The following is an 18428-nucleotide window of genomic DNA, read 5'->3' as shown; positions in this document are numbered from 1 at the left end:
AGGAATTGTGCTCCATTGTTGAGTCATTGGGAAGATTCATGCACCATCATTGATGTCATTGGGCACACTTGTTTGTGTCATTGGAAGGAATTGTACACATCCATGGGGTCATTGGGCCCAATTTTTGGCATTAATGGGTCATTGGGAGGAATTGTGCCCCATCATTGGTGTCTTTAGGAAGATTCATGCCCCATCATTGGTGTCATTGGGCCCCCTTGTTGGTGTCATTGAGAGGAATTGTGCCCCAATTGTTGGCATTAATGAGTCATTAGGAGGAATTGTGCCCCGTCGTTGGGGTCATTGGGAAGATTCATGCACCATCTTTGGTGGCATTGGGCACACTTGTGTGTGTCATTGGAAGGAATTGTACCCCATCCATGGGGTCATTGAGCCCAATTTTTGGCATTAATGGGTCATTGGGAGGCATTGTGCCCCCTCGTTGGTGTCTTTAGGAAGATTCATGCCCCATCATTGGTGTCATTGGGCCCCCTTGTTGGTGTCATTGGGAGCAAATGTGCCTCTTCATTGGTGTTAGTGGACAGGGAAATTAGACCCCATTGTTGGAATCAGAGGATGAAATAGTGCCTCCAGGGCCAGATAAAAGCAAGCAAAGGGCCGCATCTGTCCCCCATGCCACAGTTAGGACCACTGCCCTATAGGGAACAGGGATCATTTGAACATCTGGAATGAATAGAATTGATTATATGGATTTGTTTGATATAAGCCATAGGGTGCAGTTAAATTTTAATGGGATAATGTTACCATTGTGTTCTAACAATATTTTTGGGTTATATATATATATATATATATATATATATATATATATATATATATATATATATATCTACACACACACACACACACACGTTTATTTTGTATTTATAGTAGATTGCATTAGATTGTAAAATGTCCTCTCATCCAATCTTAATGTTGTAAAGGATAGTGATGTCACCTTCATCTAGGCTCCACAGACAGAATCAGGGGTTAGGCCAGTATATTAACTACTTTGATATAGCAGGTGTTAGGGAGGCCATTTTGGTGAAAGGTCTGCTTTAAGAAAGTCCCGGATAACCTGAGAGAAGTTCTAATCCGTCCTCACTCTATCCAATACTAGAAATAAAAATTTTGGCTTTAGATAGACTTTAACCACTTAAGGACTACCCCACGTACACTTGCTGTGGCAGGGCGGCCCTTAAGCGCAAAATCATGTACCTGTACGTGATTCTCATTTACGGCTCTGGGGCGCTCGCCAATCAGCAGGTCAGGCAGCCGCGAGCCACCCGCGATCGCTCTCTGGAGGGATGGAACGGCAGTCTGCCTATGTAAACAAGGCAGACCATTGTTCCGTCAGACAGTAAGAGAGACATCTAATTCTTACTAATGAGGAACACAGATGTCTCTCTTCCTTGAGTCAGTCCATCTCCCACACAGTAAGAAAACACTCCCAGGGAACACAGTTATCCCTCTGATTGCCCCTGATGTTAACCCATTCCCTGCCAGTGTCATTTATACAACGTCAGTGCATTTTTTTTTTTTTTTTTTTTTTTTTTTTTTTTTAGCAGTGATCACTGTATAATGCCGTGTACACACGACCGGACGTTTTGACAGCAAAGGTCTAAAGGAACGAGTCCATCGGACAATTCGATCGTGTGTGGGCTCCATTGGACCTTTGCTTGCCAAAAATCCGGTGGACTTTAGAAATAGAACATGTTTTAAATTTTTTCACCGGAACTCAACCGGACCGAGAAATCGGCTCGTACGTATGCTATTCCGACGGACAAAAACCGACGCTAGGGCAGCTATTGGCTACTGGCTATGAACTTCCTTAGTATAGTCTGGTCATACGTCATCAACGTCGGACTTTGGTGTGATTGTGTGTGGCCAAGTCCGTTCATTCGCAAAGTCCGTCGGACCTAGTCCCTCGAGAAGTCCGGCCGTGTCACTTAGTGTCAGATTTGTCCACCGCAATGTCAAAAAAAAAAAAAAAAAAAAAAAAAAACACCACACCTGGATGGTTTTCAGCAGAAAGTAAAAAATACATTTTTTTTTTTTTTTTTTTTTTTAAATTGTCAGTCTTTTTTTGTTTATAGCCAAAAAGATAAAAACTGGAGAGGCGATCAAATACCACCAAAAGAAAGCTCTATTTGTGGGGAAAAAAAAAAAAAAAAAAAAAAGACATAAATTTGAATTGGGTCCAGAGTCATCTCTCCTCCTTACCCTTCTAAGCTGAAATCCAACATATTGCAACAATAACATACCGATCCTGTAATTACTAAGACGGAAAATGTACAGACTCAGCTAGAGTGTAATTACCCGGCAACGACCGAGTCCAAACCGCTGGATTTTAACTGCTTTTGGGCTATCAGACTTTACATACATGCAAACTCCGGCAATTTCCTAATTTAACAGAACTAGAAAAATAAAAAGAGGGAGGGAGGCATTTATAAAACTCAGCACAGCATGATACGTGCCAAGCTGTATGTTAGAAAGAAATAATACACATTTCAGAAAGCCAACGTGCTTTAAGAGGTCACAATATACAGCAACACTATCTTTTCAGAAAAAACACCACATTCTTCATTAAAAAGCCATCCTTAAGCAGCCAGTGACTTTACCTGAGCTAAAAATGATGTCATCAGTCTGCTGCATGAATAAAGAAGCATTTCCTCAGTCTCTTCTCCCCCCAATGATCACACTGCAAACTTGTAACAAGTCTCAGGGTAGGACACATAATCTGGAGGGGGAGAGTTAGATGTGGCATCTAAAGTTAGGCTTGGGGGGCAGGATCCAGAGGGAGGAGAGAGAGTTAGGCTTGGGGGACAGGATCCAGAGGGGGGAGAGAGAGTTAGGCTTGGGGGGACAGGATCCAGAGGGAGGAGAGAGAGTTAGGCTTGGGGGACAGGATCCAGAGGGGGGAGAGAGAGTTAGGCTTGGGGGACAGAGAGTTAGGCTTGGGGGACAGGATCCAGAGGGGGGGAGAGAGAGTTAGGCTTGGGGGACAGGATCCAGAGGGGGGAGAGAGAGTTAGGCTTGAGGGACAGGATCCAGAGGGGGAAGAGAGAGTTAGGCTTGGGGGACAGGATCCAGAGGGGGGAAGAGTTAGGCTTGGGGGACAGGATCTAGGAGGGGGGAGAGTTAGATTTGAGAGGCATAATCTAGATGGGGAAGCTGGGTTTGAGGACAAAATCTAGGGGGGGAGAACTAGGTTTGGGGGACAAGTTCTATAGGGAAAGAGCTGTTTGGGGATAAAGTTGGATGGTTCATGGACACACACTTTAAAGCGGAGTTCCACCCTTTTTTGCAAGTCCCTATGTTCTCATTAAACCCCTATTGGATATATGGATATTTTTGTGTGTATTTTGATTAGCTTTTTGTGATATATCAGGGCAGAAATTCCTGTCCCAACTGCCTAGGAAATTACATCATTGAGCGATTCCCATTGACTCCTGGAATATCGGCGCCATCTGTCCCAGGAGTGTTCGGGAGGCCTAAGCCGACTGCACTTGCCTGCTGGATTGTCATTTGATTGACAGGTTGCCAGAACAACAGGGCGGGAACTTCTGCCGACACTGCCATTGCTATGGCAACCTGTAATGAACAAAGTGCGCCACGCAGTGTCATTACTGCTCAGGTGTGAGATCGGGAGGTGCATGTTGGTTAGTCAGCTGCACCCAATACCAGAAATGCACACGCGTGGTCTTCAGATGCCCACATCCTCGATGGCCCCTGTCTACTTCCAAGGGCATGTAAAATATAGACTTAAAAGTAACAAGCAAGAAGCCAGTCCTAATGCTGCGTACACCGGATCGGAATTCTTGTCGGAAAAAGCTCTGATGGTTTTCCTATTGGAATTCCGCTCAAACTGTCTTGCCTATACACAGTCACAGCAAATTCCGACCGCCAAGAACGCGGTGACATACAACACGTATGACGGGACTAGAAAAAAGGAAGTTCAATACCTAGTAGCCAATAGCTTCCATCTCGTAGTTGAATCTGAGCATGCGCGAGTTTTAGAGCGTTGGAATTGCATACACACGATCGGAATTTCCGACAGAACGTTTTTCCATCAGGAAAATTGAGAACATGCTATCCAGTTTTTGCTGGCGGTAATTCGTCCAGCTAAATTCTGATCGAGCGTACACACGGTCGCATTTTCCGATGAAAAGCTCTCATCGGCCTTTTGCTGTCCGATCGTGTGTACGCGGCACAACAGTATCCAGATATTAATGTAGAAGTTATAAACAAACAATCACGGGAAAGCCTTTAAAAAAAAATGTATTTATATATATATATATATATAAAATAATAATAATAATAATAATAATAATAATAGATTATGGGGCTGTGAGCTTCGCTTTAAACCTGACAGAGGCTCTTAACACATCCCCACTCCATAAAAATAAAATAAGTTTAGCTGGACAAGAACTTATGTGAACAGTCTTATGTACTGTGTAAAGTGTCAGCATTATATAAATATGAGTAACTGTTAACCTCCCCGGGGTTTGATAATTGTCCGGTTCAGATCTGATTGTTGCAGGATTAGCTTCAGGAATTTAGGAAATGTTAAACGGTCAGTCGCAATAAAATTCCACCACACCGTCAGTGTCTGCATGGTGCAGTTATAAACAGTAATGTCCCTCAGTGCCAAGTGCCATTCCACTGGTGACGGGTTTCTCTATAACAGGCTGCAAGTTATTCACTTAATTATATCAGGAGACACGTAACCCAGACATACCAGCTTGGCGTTAGGCGAAATTTCATCTGGAAAGTACGCCTTCCCCCCCAAGAATTACGGAGAAGCAGATTGAATTTGGTCAATCTCATCACCTTGTTTGCTAAATTATCTATGTATTATCATTGCACTTAAGCAACAGTTTAATAATGAAAAAAAAAAAAGTCTACCATAAGAGCTCTGCAAAAGAGGTATTGTACTTCCCACACGGCCACCTGTGCCTCCCTTCTTCACTAAGCAATCTCCTGCATCACACATTTCATGTCTGGTCCACCTGCTTTCCAGCTATTTGCCAATCCTTTCCTAAATGGGCAGTACTTTCAAGGGTGATATTTTAAATAAAAGTTGAGTTTGGCTTATTTTATGTCTTAGAGGCTCCATCATTGAGATCTCCCTACCATACTTTCTGACTCTGCTTCCTATACACCTGGGAGATTTGGGTGTTCTGGTCCACCTTTGTGTGTTTCCCCTTTTCATTATACAGAACATAAAATAAACAATCCAGCAGGCACGGTGAGAACCCCTATAATGGACACATCAGGGGTGCACAGGGCAGGACTTAGGGTAGTGGGGGCCCCTGGGCTTGAGCCACTTTCGGGCCCTACCTTCTATACATTACCGTATTTATCGGTGTATAACATGCTCCGGCGTACAAAACGCACCCCAAGTTTAGAAGGGAAGTTTAAGGGAAAAAAAACGTACATTGAAATGCCCATCAATGCAGCCTTATCGGCGTGCATCTGCAGCCTTCAAGTTTCAAAATGTCGCAGCTGAGATACAGAGTCCTGTGTATCTCGGCGGCTCTTGGGTCATCTCGGTGGCTCTCGGGTCCTTCCGCAGCCCCAAGCAGAGCCGAGAGTAGCCAAGTGTACTCGGCTCACAGTCACACCTAGTCCCTATGTCATGTCCAACATAGGGCGGGACCGGGCGTGACTGAGCGGTGCCGAGCCAAGTACACTCGGCTATGTATCTCGGCGGGGCCCCCTATTGGGCGGCACCGATGGGTTTGAGCCCAGTTAAGCCCAATGGTAAGTCCGGCCCTGATCATAGGGCGGGACTGGGCGTGACTGTGCGGTGCCGAGCCAAGAACACTCGGCTATGTATCTCGGCGGGGCCCATGGGCTTGAGCCCAGTCAAGCCTAATGGTAAGTCCGGCCCTGGGGGTGCAGGGACAGGAATACAGAACATAAATCTCAGGGATTCCATGAGATAGAAGAAACCATCAGGCAAGCATCAATTCTTGGTGGACTAAACCTTTAAATTTCCTTCCAAGTGACATTTTTTTTTAAAGAGAAGTCTTAGGTTTTATTTAAATCATACTTACCTAGGTGGATGCAGCAGCGATCTGATTTCCCCCCCCCCCCCCGCCAGCTATTTGGGTGAGAACTGAGCGATCAAAGACCACTGATCGCCCAGTGCTCCGTGAGCAGAGAGCTGGTGTAGGTCAGTCACCTACTCTCTGCTCCGACACAATCCCTCCCCCCTCACTGGAGTGGTGGGCTGTGGAGGGGGAGGGAGCGGCTGACTCGGGCTTGTAACGGTTCACTGAGAGGCTGAGCCAGATGTCTGTGAAAGCTCCTTGGTGGATAACAATCTTTTCCCAGCCTAGGCCGGCTCTGTGACATTAGCCAACAGCGGCATTTAGACCACTGTCTGCTGAAAACATACTGCACCTATGATCCACAGTAGAAGTACAGCAAAAAGAGCTTTGGCTGTACTTCTCCTTTAAATCCAGCTACCTTTTGCCATTTCTTTGGGCCTGTTCTCTCCTAACTCAAACATAACCAGACTGTTATGAGTTGTAGAAAAAAGGCAACCAATCACACTCAGGATGCCGATTCAATGTTACCAAAACTGAACCAGATAGTGTTAGCCCCTGTACACACGGTCGGACATTCTGCCAACCAAATCCATTGGATTTTGACTGACGGATTGTGTCTGAAACTGATGCATACACACGGTCGGACCAAGTTGTCGGAAAATCCGATCATTCAGAACGTGATGACGTTATTTCGTTACGACGGGACTACGTTCAGACTAGTAGCCAATAGCTTTGATGTAGGAATTTGATCTGAGCATGCGTGGCACTTTGTCCGATCGGAATTCTCTACACATGATCGGAGTATGTCCGATCGGAGCATTTTGTCAGGTAATATTTCCAACAAGTTGGAAAATTGGGTCCGACGAATATTACGACGAAATCAGTCCGATGCAGACCACACACAGTCGGATTATCCGACGACACGGTCCGATAGGACACATTTCGACGGATTCTGTGTACAAGGGCTAAGATGGCTTCAGCTCTGCGCTACAACCACAGCAGAGGCCCCTCAAACGCATTTTGTCCGCTAGTGGGCTTAATCGTTGAGGTGAAAATGGGTCTGAGGGACCACTCCTGCGGGTGGAGTCATCCTAAAGCCCTTGTACACACGGTTGGAGAATCTGTCGGAATGAGTCTTATTGGATCGTGTCGTCAGATAATCCGACTGTGTGTGGTATGCAGCGGACTGATTCCGTCCGAATCAATTTTCCAACATGTTGGAAATATTTCCCGACCAACTGGGCCGGACGGACCTAATCCGATCATGTGTAGAGCATTTTCATTGGACCAAGTGCCACGCATGCTCAGATCAAATTCCTACATCAAAGCTATTGGCTACTAGTCTGAATGTAGTCCCATTGTAACGAAATTACGTCATCACGTTCTGAAAGATCGGATTTTTCGCCAACTTGGCCCGACCGTGTGTATGCAACAATTTCGGACACAATCCGACGGGCAAAATCCGACGGATTGGGTTGGCAGAATCTCCGACCGTGCGTACAGGGGCTAAGTGCGATCGGTTGCCGTTTTTCTGTAGCATATTGTAGCCTGACAATCTGTTTTATATGAGCTCTACCAGTTCATTACATGTCATGTTGGCTGATATCAGTGATCGCATTAGAGCGGTACTTTTTTTTAGGTTTGCACACTGCCGTGACACAAATCTGTTACATTTCTTCCAAAAAAAAAAAAACCTACAGCGTATGACAGAACTGCAAGGGATATTTTCACAAAGCCGGTGACAATGACTTGTTTGGCTCTGATCACTATGACAATTCTGCAGTCACCTCGACACATCTCCAAACCCCAAATCTGGGGCCAATTAACGGAGAATTATAAGCAGAGGAAAATTGATGGCTTGCTGCTAACTGCATGCACACAATTTCAGTTACCAATGTTTCCAAGTCGTTGTCAGGAACACATTACCGCAGAGCTGTTATACAAATGTACCCAAAAACAGCCATGGATCAGGCACCCCTAGGTAGCTCAGACCCATCTTGACATATATTAGAATGTGTGTGCGCAAAGATCCAACCAAAGGACAATCATTGGACGAGCTGTTGATCGAGGCAGTTGAAAATCTTAATTTGTTCCTCCTTAGACCAGGACTTGACTGTGCATGTGCAAAGATCCAAAGCACAAACCCTTACATGGGCCGGTGATCAAGGTAGCTGAAAAATGTAATTTGTTCCTCATCAGACTAGAACACTACTGTGTGTGTGCGCAATCATTGAATGAGCTCTTGATTGGTGGCGTTGCCAATTTAACGTGTTCCTCATCAGACAAGGACTTGACTGAGTGCGCGCAAAGATCCGATCAAAGCACTGTTACTGGACAAGCTGTTGAGCGACATATGCAGAAACTTTAGCTTGTTCCTCATCAGAATAGGACTTGACTATGAATAAATAAGATGCGATCAAAGCACAACCATTAGTGAGCAGTTGCTTGGTGTACTTGGAAATTTTAATTTGTGCCTCATCGGACTAGGACTGCACTTTTTTTGCTCAAACATCCATTCAAATCACAATCACTTGATGAACGGTTGATTGGCATAGATAGAAATTTTAATTTGTTCTTCATGGAGACTAGGAATTGGCTGTGCGCAAGGATCGGATCAAATCACGAGCATTAGATGAGCTGTTGATTGGTGCAGTTGGAAATTTGAATTTGTTCCCGATTAGACTAGGAAGCCACTGTGTGTGCACCAGTGGCGGCCCATCCATAAAGGGGACATGGGCGCTGCTTCCCCTATCCATGTTTCCATTCCAGCCCCCCCCCCCCCATCTACATATCAGTGGTGCCAGACTATGGATTCCAATGCGGGGTGGGCGCTGCTTCCCTTATCCATGTTTCCAGCCCCCCCCCCCCCCATCTACATATCAGTGGTGCCAGACTATGAATTCCAATGCGGGGTGGGCGCTGCTTCCCCCATCCATGTTTCCAGCCCCGACCCCCCCCCCCCCCATCTACACATCAGTGGTGCCAGACTATGGATTCCAATGCGGGGTGGGTGGCAGAGGCTCTAATATGCTTCAAAAAAAGAGGGTGAGTTCGGAGCGCAGAGCATTGCACTCCCACCCAGGTGTGCAACCATAGCGAGTTCATTTTAGTTATTATCACACTAAAGTTCATCCCTGCCAATCAGGAGGCAGGTCTGTGAGACCTGTTTCCAGATTGGCCAAACTGCTAAACGATCCTATTGGATGCCTAGTGCTATGGTGGAAGACATACGGTGGAAGAAGCTGGAGGAGCGGACAACGGAGCCGCCGCTGCCCGCACTCCAGGAGAGGACACCACAGCCTCACCACATGAGCGGTTAAGTGGCGGACTGCGGTATGGGGTGGGGTGGATGCAGTGTCAGTGCCATGCCGCGGATGGGTTTGTCGCCCCCCAAAAGAAGAAGATCCCACCAGCCGCCATCATTGGATGATCTTTTGATGTAGTCAGAAATTTCACTTTGTTCAGCATTAGATTAGGATAGTACATGAAAATGCCTAAAGAGAATTTCCAATTGTTTCGTGCAATCTGTTTGCTTGAGGAGACTGAGGCAAGAACAGTTTAATAGCATCTAGAGGTTTATCTTACATGGGACAACTGTCACACTTCAGAAGATCACTGTATAAATCTATCACCCCATCACAAGTACAAGAACCAAACTTTTTTTTTCCCGCCAATTTTGGATATAATAAAGGAAGGGTTAGAACCCCTTTCAATTGTTTTACCATCTGTGTCCAATTGTAGAGATTTTCCTTCAATTCCTGTCCCATAGCCAAAACAGGAAAGGAGGAGAAATCCTTCCAAAGTGAGGGAATCCCTGGTTGTCAACAAGGTCACCAAAACTAGTATCCCCATTGGAAGATACCCCCTTCTATTACTTCTATTATAAACCAAAATGTAGGATTTTCTTTTACTTCGGTGATAATGGTAAGCAAAACAGAGGGTGAAGCTCTCTAATGCATAGTTGCCAACTGTCCCGAATTTCCTGGGACATTCCCGGGATTAGGTTTTCGCCACTGGCCGCTAGAGGGTGCCGCCATTTTAAAGAAGAACAGAAGCTGGTCTACTTTTTTCTTCAAGCCAAACACTTTTTTTTCCCCTTTTTAGCATGCACTATGGGATTGTAAAAGACCTAAGACACCTAGGGGCGCTCCAAAGAGAATAGTAATGTGGCGTACATCGTGTCCCCTCACAGTCCTCTCAGGCCCTGTTCTGAGCCACATCCCTGTCTGAATATTGTGTCAGGGTTTCAGGCGGACTGAAACCCGGACAAATGATTCAAAACTTGAACTGTCTGGGTGAATCCTGGACAGGTGGCAGCCCTAGACACGGACAGCAATAAAAGCCTGACAGGTGTTCTAAATCCCTCCTCACTCTATCCAAAATTAAAAGAAAAAGGTTTTGCCTTTAGTTATTTGTTAAAGTACAATTCCAGTCAAAACGTAACTACGCTTAAATCGGAGCGCCAATTGTTTTTGTGTTTATTAATTGTCAGCAGCTACAAAAAGTGTAGCTGCTGACTTAATAGACACACTCACCTATCCCAGGATCTAGCGGCCGCCCAAACCCTCGGTTCTCTCCCTTGCCTCTCCACCGCATCACAAGTGTGGACACCTGGCCGGGACAGCGTGCGGCTTCAGAGCCGGGTGCGCATCCCTTCCACTGACACCAACAATGGGACACCCTCAATGGGACACCATCCCTTCCACTGACACCAACGATGGAGCACCATCCCTTCCACTGACACCAACGATGGAGCACTATCACTTCCACCAATATCAGTGATGGAATAACATTCCTTTTGCTGAAACCAATGATGGAGCACCATTTTTTCCACTAAGACCAACTTTGGGACACTATTCCTCCCACTGACACCAACCCAACGATAGGGCACTATTCCTGATCCTACTGACCGCAGGTGCTATGTAATTTATTTATTCCCACTAACCACCAAGATTAAAACCTTGTCTACGCCCACTGATGCCGGGCATTGATTACTCCCAGTGGTCTAGCCCATCTAAAGTGGCCCTTTGTTTAGAAAGTTTGGAGACCTCTACTCTACATCAAAAGGACAGCCGTAAGGCCCCAGCGCTTCTACTTCCTTTTCTCCAAATTGAATTCAATTATGAGATTGGAAACACGTGTCTGGGTTTGGGGGTTCCCCAAGTACACAAGAAGGTTTGTTAAAACTCCAAGATACACGCAGGAACCTTGTCTTGTAGGCTTGCATTACTATACATTATATAGAGATTGTTGGTATATGATCATTTCTGCCTGTAATTGGGCACCTTAACCTGTTAACCTGGTCACTCTCCATACTTTCTCTTAGAGGGTAATCTATAAAATGTGTAATAACTCAAACTCTGGACTTCAATCGCCAGTAAATGAGCATTCATAATACAGCGCTTTAGCAGGCTGCCCTCTTGCCTTGCTGTGTTGGTGTCTGATGTTAATTCTTCACCTGGAACACTACCCTTACCTTTCCCTTATGTCTATGACCCCTGAAATGTACAACTGGGTAACAGCTTTCTATCTATCTATCTATTTATCCCAACCTGCAGGAAAATTATAAACTTTTTATTATTTTATTTTTTTATGTGTTTCTGTACATCCAACCCTACTCCACCCCCCCCCCCCCCCCCCAAAAATGTACCATTGGGTACATCAACTTTTACCAAAAAATATATAAGAAAGAAACACAACCTGCAAGGATAGGATATGTTCTTTCAATGTTTACATACATCCACTCAATCTCCCCACAACCCCAAATGCACCATTGGGGTTAAATGCTTTTACCCCTAAAGAATACAAAAAAGTGACGCAACCTGTAAGGAAATCAAATACTTTTTTTCATTTTTCCGTGCATCCACCCCATCTCATCTCAACCCCAAAATTGACCATTGGGTTTATAAAGGCTGCTGTTAGAAATTATGGGGCCCCGTACAGCCTACCTGACAGGGCCCCTTCAATTTGTCTTTTTTTGTTACATTTTAAACAGCCCTGTTGGGGACATTTGGTAAATATAAGGGGTCTAAACAGATCTCTATAGTCTCACGTTTGAGACAGGGATTCCCCAGTGCCTTTCTCTGCAACATCAGCTGCCCTGAACAGAGAATTAACGGGAAGTGCTCCGAGGCTTCCTGTTCACTCACAAGCTGTAATGAATGGGCACAGCAAGTGATCTGTACCAATCATTCACCATATTAATTCAGGAAAGGAAGGGGCTGATAAATAGAAAATATTTAACTTCCCAACCCCCCCCCCTCCTCTGCTCACCATCCTGAAACATTCCCCTGTGTGCCCTCAGAAGCTGCAGGTGGGAGAGGGAAGCTGGCAAGGGGACGGGGGCACACAGGGAGGCCCGGACAACAGGCGGGCAGGGACGCAGATACCAGTCCCCCTGCAGTGCAGCCAAAAGAAAAGGGAAAAGAAACCAGCAGAGCTGCAGGAAGAGCCGCCAACCAACCATTGCCCCCCTTTTGAACCAATGGAACCCAGGCCCATTACAGGCGGACTGGCTGTACTGCCTTATTAACAGCTTTGGGGGGGTTCATGAACTTTTATCCAAAAATTAATAAAAAATTTTTAAAAAAAGGGAACACAACCTGCAAGCATATGATATGTTCTTTTCATGTCTCCATACATTCACCCCATTTCCCCCAACCCCAAAAATGTGCCAAGTGGTTTATCAGCTTTTACCCAAGAATTCTAATAAAAAAGAAACACAACCTGAAACATATGATATGTTCTTTTCATGTCTCCATACATCTAGCTCATCGTTCCCCAACCCAAATATGTGCCAAGTGGTTTATCAGCTTTTACCTCACCTCCCAACCCCAAAAATGTTCCACTGGGTCAATCAACTTCTACACAAAGAATATATATTAAAAAAAAACAATATAACCTGTAAGAAAATGATATGTTCTTTACATATTTCCACACATCCACTCCATCTCCACACAACCCCAAAACGTACCATTGTGTTAAACAACTTTCAACTAAAAAAAAACCTTCATGGAAACTCCATGCTTCCCCCCCCCCCCCCCCATGTTTCCGTACTTCTGCCCCCCCCCCCCCCATTTCTGTAACCCCAAAGGGTCCCATTGGGTTAATCAGCCTTCACTCAAAAAAAAAAAAAAAATATAATAATAAAAATAAAAAAGGATGCAATGTGCACGCAAATGACATGCTGTTCTCATGATTCCATACACCCCCCCATCTCCCCACAACTCCATCCAGAATGTACCGCTGGCATTACCAGCCTTGTATACCTCCCTCCATATGAATGTAGCAGGGTTTAGATTATCAGCGCTTCCCTGGTGAGGAAGAAGCAGCAATGGTTTATGTAGTAGAAAGCAATTAATAAAAATAAATGTATACCATAAAAAAAAAAAAAAAAACGATTTTATAGTCCAGCTTGAACAAAAGACATGTAAAATGTCAATGTCCCTGGGATGGTCCCTGGGATGGTCCCTGGGACAGCTGGTAAGTAGTTGGCTGTGTACAATAATAAGACAGACAAAACACAGAGTACAACATGCAGACGCTTCAAAATTCCATTCCACAAATGCTGACTTACTTTAACGCATGCTAGAACCCGTACAGGCTGCATATCCAAGAATGCCTCCAATCCTTCACTGACACCAGAAAAAAATAAAAAATAAAAAAGGAGAAAATTTCATCCAGAGGGTAAAAAGTTTAAAGACTCCTCCAGTGTGACAGTCCCAGCAGTAGAGCAGTTTGTCCCAGCCGCCTGCCTTCAGCAGTATGAATACAATCCCTGGATGGAGTCACTTCTCCTGAGTCCCCCCTCCTTCCCTACTCCAGGATCACTCCCCTCCTTCCCTACTCCAGGATCACTCCCCTCCTTCCCTACTCCAGGATCACTCCCCTCTCCTCTCCTCCCTCCCAACACTCACAGCCCTGGAATGAAAGCATGCTTCAATTTTATCCCCTGTCTTTTTTTTTTTTACATTTTCAATATGCTTTATTGAGGATCAACAGCCTGAACAGAAAGGAAAAAGAAGGTCCTGCGGAGTAGTTTTGAATAATAACAATGTATCAGAGAAGTGTCAACATTGTAACAACTGCTCTTGTGTTTGTTTATTTTCTTTGTTTTGTTTTTTTTCTGTTTTGCTACAAACAGATAAAAACAACTAAAGGGGAACTCCAACTCCAGATATATATATATATATATATATATATATATATATATATATATATATATATATATATTATACAGGATTTATATAGTGCCGACAGTTTACGCAGCACTTTACAACATTAGGGCAGACATTACAATACAATTCAATACAGGGGGAATCAGAGGGGAATAATATATATATTATATATATATATATATATATATATATTTATTATTTATTTTATTCCCGCTGTGCCCAGGTGAGAATGGGCCCTAAGTCTTCTTTATTTGGTGGCAAGCACGAAAACTCTATGATGAATTAAAAAAAAAAAAAACATTTATATACATTTTCTTTATTTTTTAAATATTATATTTATATATATATATATATATATATATATATATATATATATATATATATATATATATATATATATATATATATATATATAAAAAACAAAAAATATATAAATATAATATTTAAAAAATAAATAAAATGTATATAAATGGTTTTTTTTAAGTCATCATAGAGTTTTCGTGCTTGCCACTCAATAAATAAGACTTAGGCCCCATTCTCACCTGGGCACAGCGGGAATGCACATTCGCACTTGTGATTTTTTTTTGCGCATTTTTCACATGCGTCACGCCTAGGGTGGCCTATTGACTTAAATGGGCCGTCTAGGCGTGACAAGTGCCCCAGATTAGCCCCAGTGCCTTTTTGGTTGCGAAACGTTGGCTGTTTTTTTAGTGTGTGTTTTGGCTCATTTGTAGCATGATGTGCCGTGCCTCTGTTACCTGCACTTAGGGTTTCATTGCCAACTAATGGCACCAAAGGAGCAACCCATGGTTGCAGCACGCTTGCAGCTCGTTTGGGAAACATGGCAAGAAGCAGACCTTTTCCCAAAATATTTAAAATATAAAAATATATACATATAAAAAAATATATAAAACTATTTCCCCCCGCTTTTTCCCACCTCCTTCTCACACATCATAGAGTTTTTGTGCTTGCCACTGAATAAAGAAGACTTAGGCCCCATTCTCACCTCAGTGTGATTGCGCATTCATAGTTATTAGTTACATACAGGGGTCAAGTCCTGGGGAAAAAAGTGTGGGAACTCCCACCCAAGATCCACTCCCCCACCAAAAAGAAAAAAAAAATGATGCGCTCATATGCACGAACACTTCAAAAGTCGTATTTTTCATCCAATTTTTGTATTGTGTGTATGAAGCTTAACTGTTAGTACATAAAAAAAATCAATCCTCAATAAACCTAAATACGGTAATTCTCTGAATAATCAGCATTCATTCAATTGTGCTTCCATGCAAATGTGAACATCATGTTCTGATCTTTATTGGGGAATTTTATTTACACAGGGTTAAACGGAAAGGTCATAAATTAATTGCACATTATCTGGACAGAATGCTTGGGGAGATAGTGATGTGTTCCTGCTTAGGAGATGTATGTTAGCTTGGGGGGCTGCAAACTCTGCAGGGCTCCAACACACACTCGCTGATATTCCAACCCTTCACATATTTCCACATAAAATTCCCTCCTGGCATTAAACTTTGCCAGGTATTGTGCTAGGCTTACCACCCCAACCTGATGTCCCTCCCTCAGCTCACCTCTCTCCCTGTATGTCCCATGAGCAGAATAGCTGATCTACCCATCAGCTAGACCTAGACCTGATCTACCCATCAGCTAGCTGTGATTGACAGGTAGATTGAAGCGGAAGCTGTCATGGGGCCCCCTACTGGCAATATCTGAATGGTCAGGTATGCAGCACTTACTATTGCGAGCTGTGTCGGCAGCTGTTTGTGTAGCACCTGCCACACAGTTCACATACTTCAAAGTCTTGCAGGACACGGCTGCTAATGGGAACTGAGTTCCTGTTGTGGAAAAAGTACAGGAACTCCGTTCCCATGCGTTCCCGCAGGACCTGAGCCCTGGTTACATAGTAGGTGAGTGAGGTTGAAAAAAGACACAAGTCCATCAAGTCCAACCTATGTGTGTGTGATTATATGTCAGTATTACATTGTATATCCCTGTATGTTGCGGGCGGTCATTCCCACTTGTGATTTCTTTTGCGCATTTTTCATGCCCTAACACGTGTTGCGCCTAGGGCAGCCCATTCACTTGATTTTATATATATATATATATATTTTTATTATTACTTTACAGTTTATTTAATCTCTTTCTTTATTGTGTATTTTCTTTATAAGTCTCAATGACGTCTATTCAGTCAATTGACGTTTGTTTGAAGCTCTTACTTCATTATGTTCATTCCGGTCTACCTACCCCAACTTTCATGATGTATTCCTTGAACATCATTTTCTTACATCATTTTCCTATACCATATGCATTACTTGTATATTTCTATACTTAAAATTTTCAATAAAGATTTATTGTGAAAAAGAAAAAATAATATCCAATGGTTGCCAACTGCACACATATTCGAGATAAAAAAAAAATGATAATAAAATTTAATAAAATGGTAATAACAATGTGTTTTTAACAAAATGCAATAAAACAAAGCAGCAACCTTTTTTTATAAAATGCAAACAATTCTACTATTACTGCTACAAAAAATAACAAAAATAATAATAACATTGAAAAAAAATGCAAATAAATAATAATGCATTTTTAATCAAATGTAAAAAAAAAAAAAGAAAATAAATAATAATGCATTTTGTTTTATAATAATAATAATAATGAATAAATACCAACACATAAGGATAAAACACACATTTTAACAAATTAATATTCTGTGGTTTTGGGAAATAAGTAAAACTTAACATTTTATGTTGATGATGGTATTTGACAGAGGAATTCAGCTGTGAGTTTCTGACAGGCAAACCCGCCCCCCCCCCCCCCCCCCCCCCATAGAAAGCTCTCCATAATTCCTTACATGCCTGCAATTCTTAATGGCACACAGGGGAGGGAATGTGACCCTCTATTCCAGGCTGAACTGCCCCCCCCCCCCCTCCTGGTCTATCCCGAGGAATATTTGTTTTTTTAATCTAAGGCAGTGCCGGGATAAGGTCATCCAGCGCCCAGGGCAAAGATGCCAAACTGTGCCCCCCTTTCCCTTAGGGTTAGGGTCAGGGTGCCCCCTACCCCTGCAATTAACCATTGCGCCAGGGGCAGCCGTCCCCCCTGGCCACCCCTTGTCCCGGCCCTGATCTAAGGGACAAACTGGGTTCTCTTGCAGGGCTAATGCAGTCACCATGTGATTCACCGACTGTGTCTGGCATTCCAATCAGGGCACAGGTTTATTTACCACGTTTATATAAAGTATGGACATGTGACAGACATAGATAGATGCGGGGGAGGGAAGGAGAGTGGGGCTGTTGTGAAATGCAATTTAAATATATCCATTTAAAAAAAATTTTTGCTGTCAGTGTACCGTTGGGGAGATTACTCTTCACTTCCTGTCCTGGTGACACAACAGGAAATAATAGGAAATCTCCTGAAAGTAAAGAGAATTCCTGACTTAGACAGTTGCTACCAGAACATTTGCACAAATTTCTCCTTTCCTTTTGCTCTGATTTTCAGAGGGCGGTATAGCAATGGTTGACAGGCATCTGAGAGGCGATCCTGCCACCTCCTGAATATCTGTTTTTTTTTGTGTTACTTTATCCCAAGCAGGATTTTGTTATTAAAAAAAAAATGAGCCTAGCTCAATGTGTGAAAGAGCCCTTAAATTGTGGACTTTATTCTGAGCATTCATGCAGCCACCACAAATAATCCCTGTAATTTGCATGATATGTGTATTTTCTTATGACCATCAGCTCCATCCAGTGGCCATCATTCAGTATGTTCCCGATTGCAGAATTTAAGGATAATACCACCTTATGGTCACTAGATGGAGCTGATGATCATAGGAAATACCCATATTAGACAAATTATGGAGATTTGTGGCGACGTGCAGTTTCTCAGGCCATGGCATAGCCCGTGTAAATCGTTCTACAAAATTGTTCGGACTTGCCAACAATTATTCTTTCTCTCCTGATGTTGCTATGCGCTACACTGTGCGCAAAAGTCAATTAAAATAACGTTTTGGGTTATACTTAGGCCCCGTTCAAACATGTGAGCCTTGGCATGCGACTTTGGACCCCAAAGCCACATGACAGGCCGCACCTCATGTTTCCGCTCTGGTTCATATTGATGTAATTTGGCATGCGATTTGACGTGTCAAATTGCATGACAAATCGTCGGAAATTGACAGCAATGGCAG

General features: G+C 43.4%; 1 protein-coding gene across 1 annotated transcript in view; it reads right to left on the bottom strand.

Annotated features, from left to right (window-relative positions):
• Positions 1 to 13877, bottom strand: part of FRMD6 (FERM domain containing 6) — a 144089-nt gene extending 130212 nt beyond the window's left edge. Inside the window, exon 1 of the mRNA XM_077466794.1 lies at positions 13630 to 13877. The gene's annotated coding sequence lies outside the window, so the exon portion shown is untranslated. The remainder of the gene's footprint in view (positions 1 to 13629) is intronic.
• Positions 13878 to 18428: the final 4551 nt, after the last annotated feature.

Source organism: Lithobates pipiens, unplaced genomic scaffold (genome assembly GCF_037356315.1).
Source record: "Lithobates pipiens isolate NorthernLeopardFrog02 unplaced genomic scaffold, aLitPip1_a1.2 Scaffold_37, whole genome shotgun sequence".
NCBI classification, from domain to species: domain Eukaryota; kingdom Metazoa; phylum Chordata; class Amphibia; order Anura; family Ranidae; genus Lithobates; species Lithobates pipiens.
The sequence above is the reverse complement of the archived record's forward strand: the minus strand, read 5'-3'. Positions and strand labels throughout refer to the sequence as shown.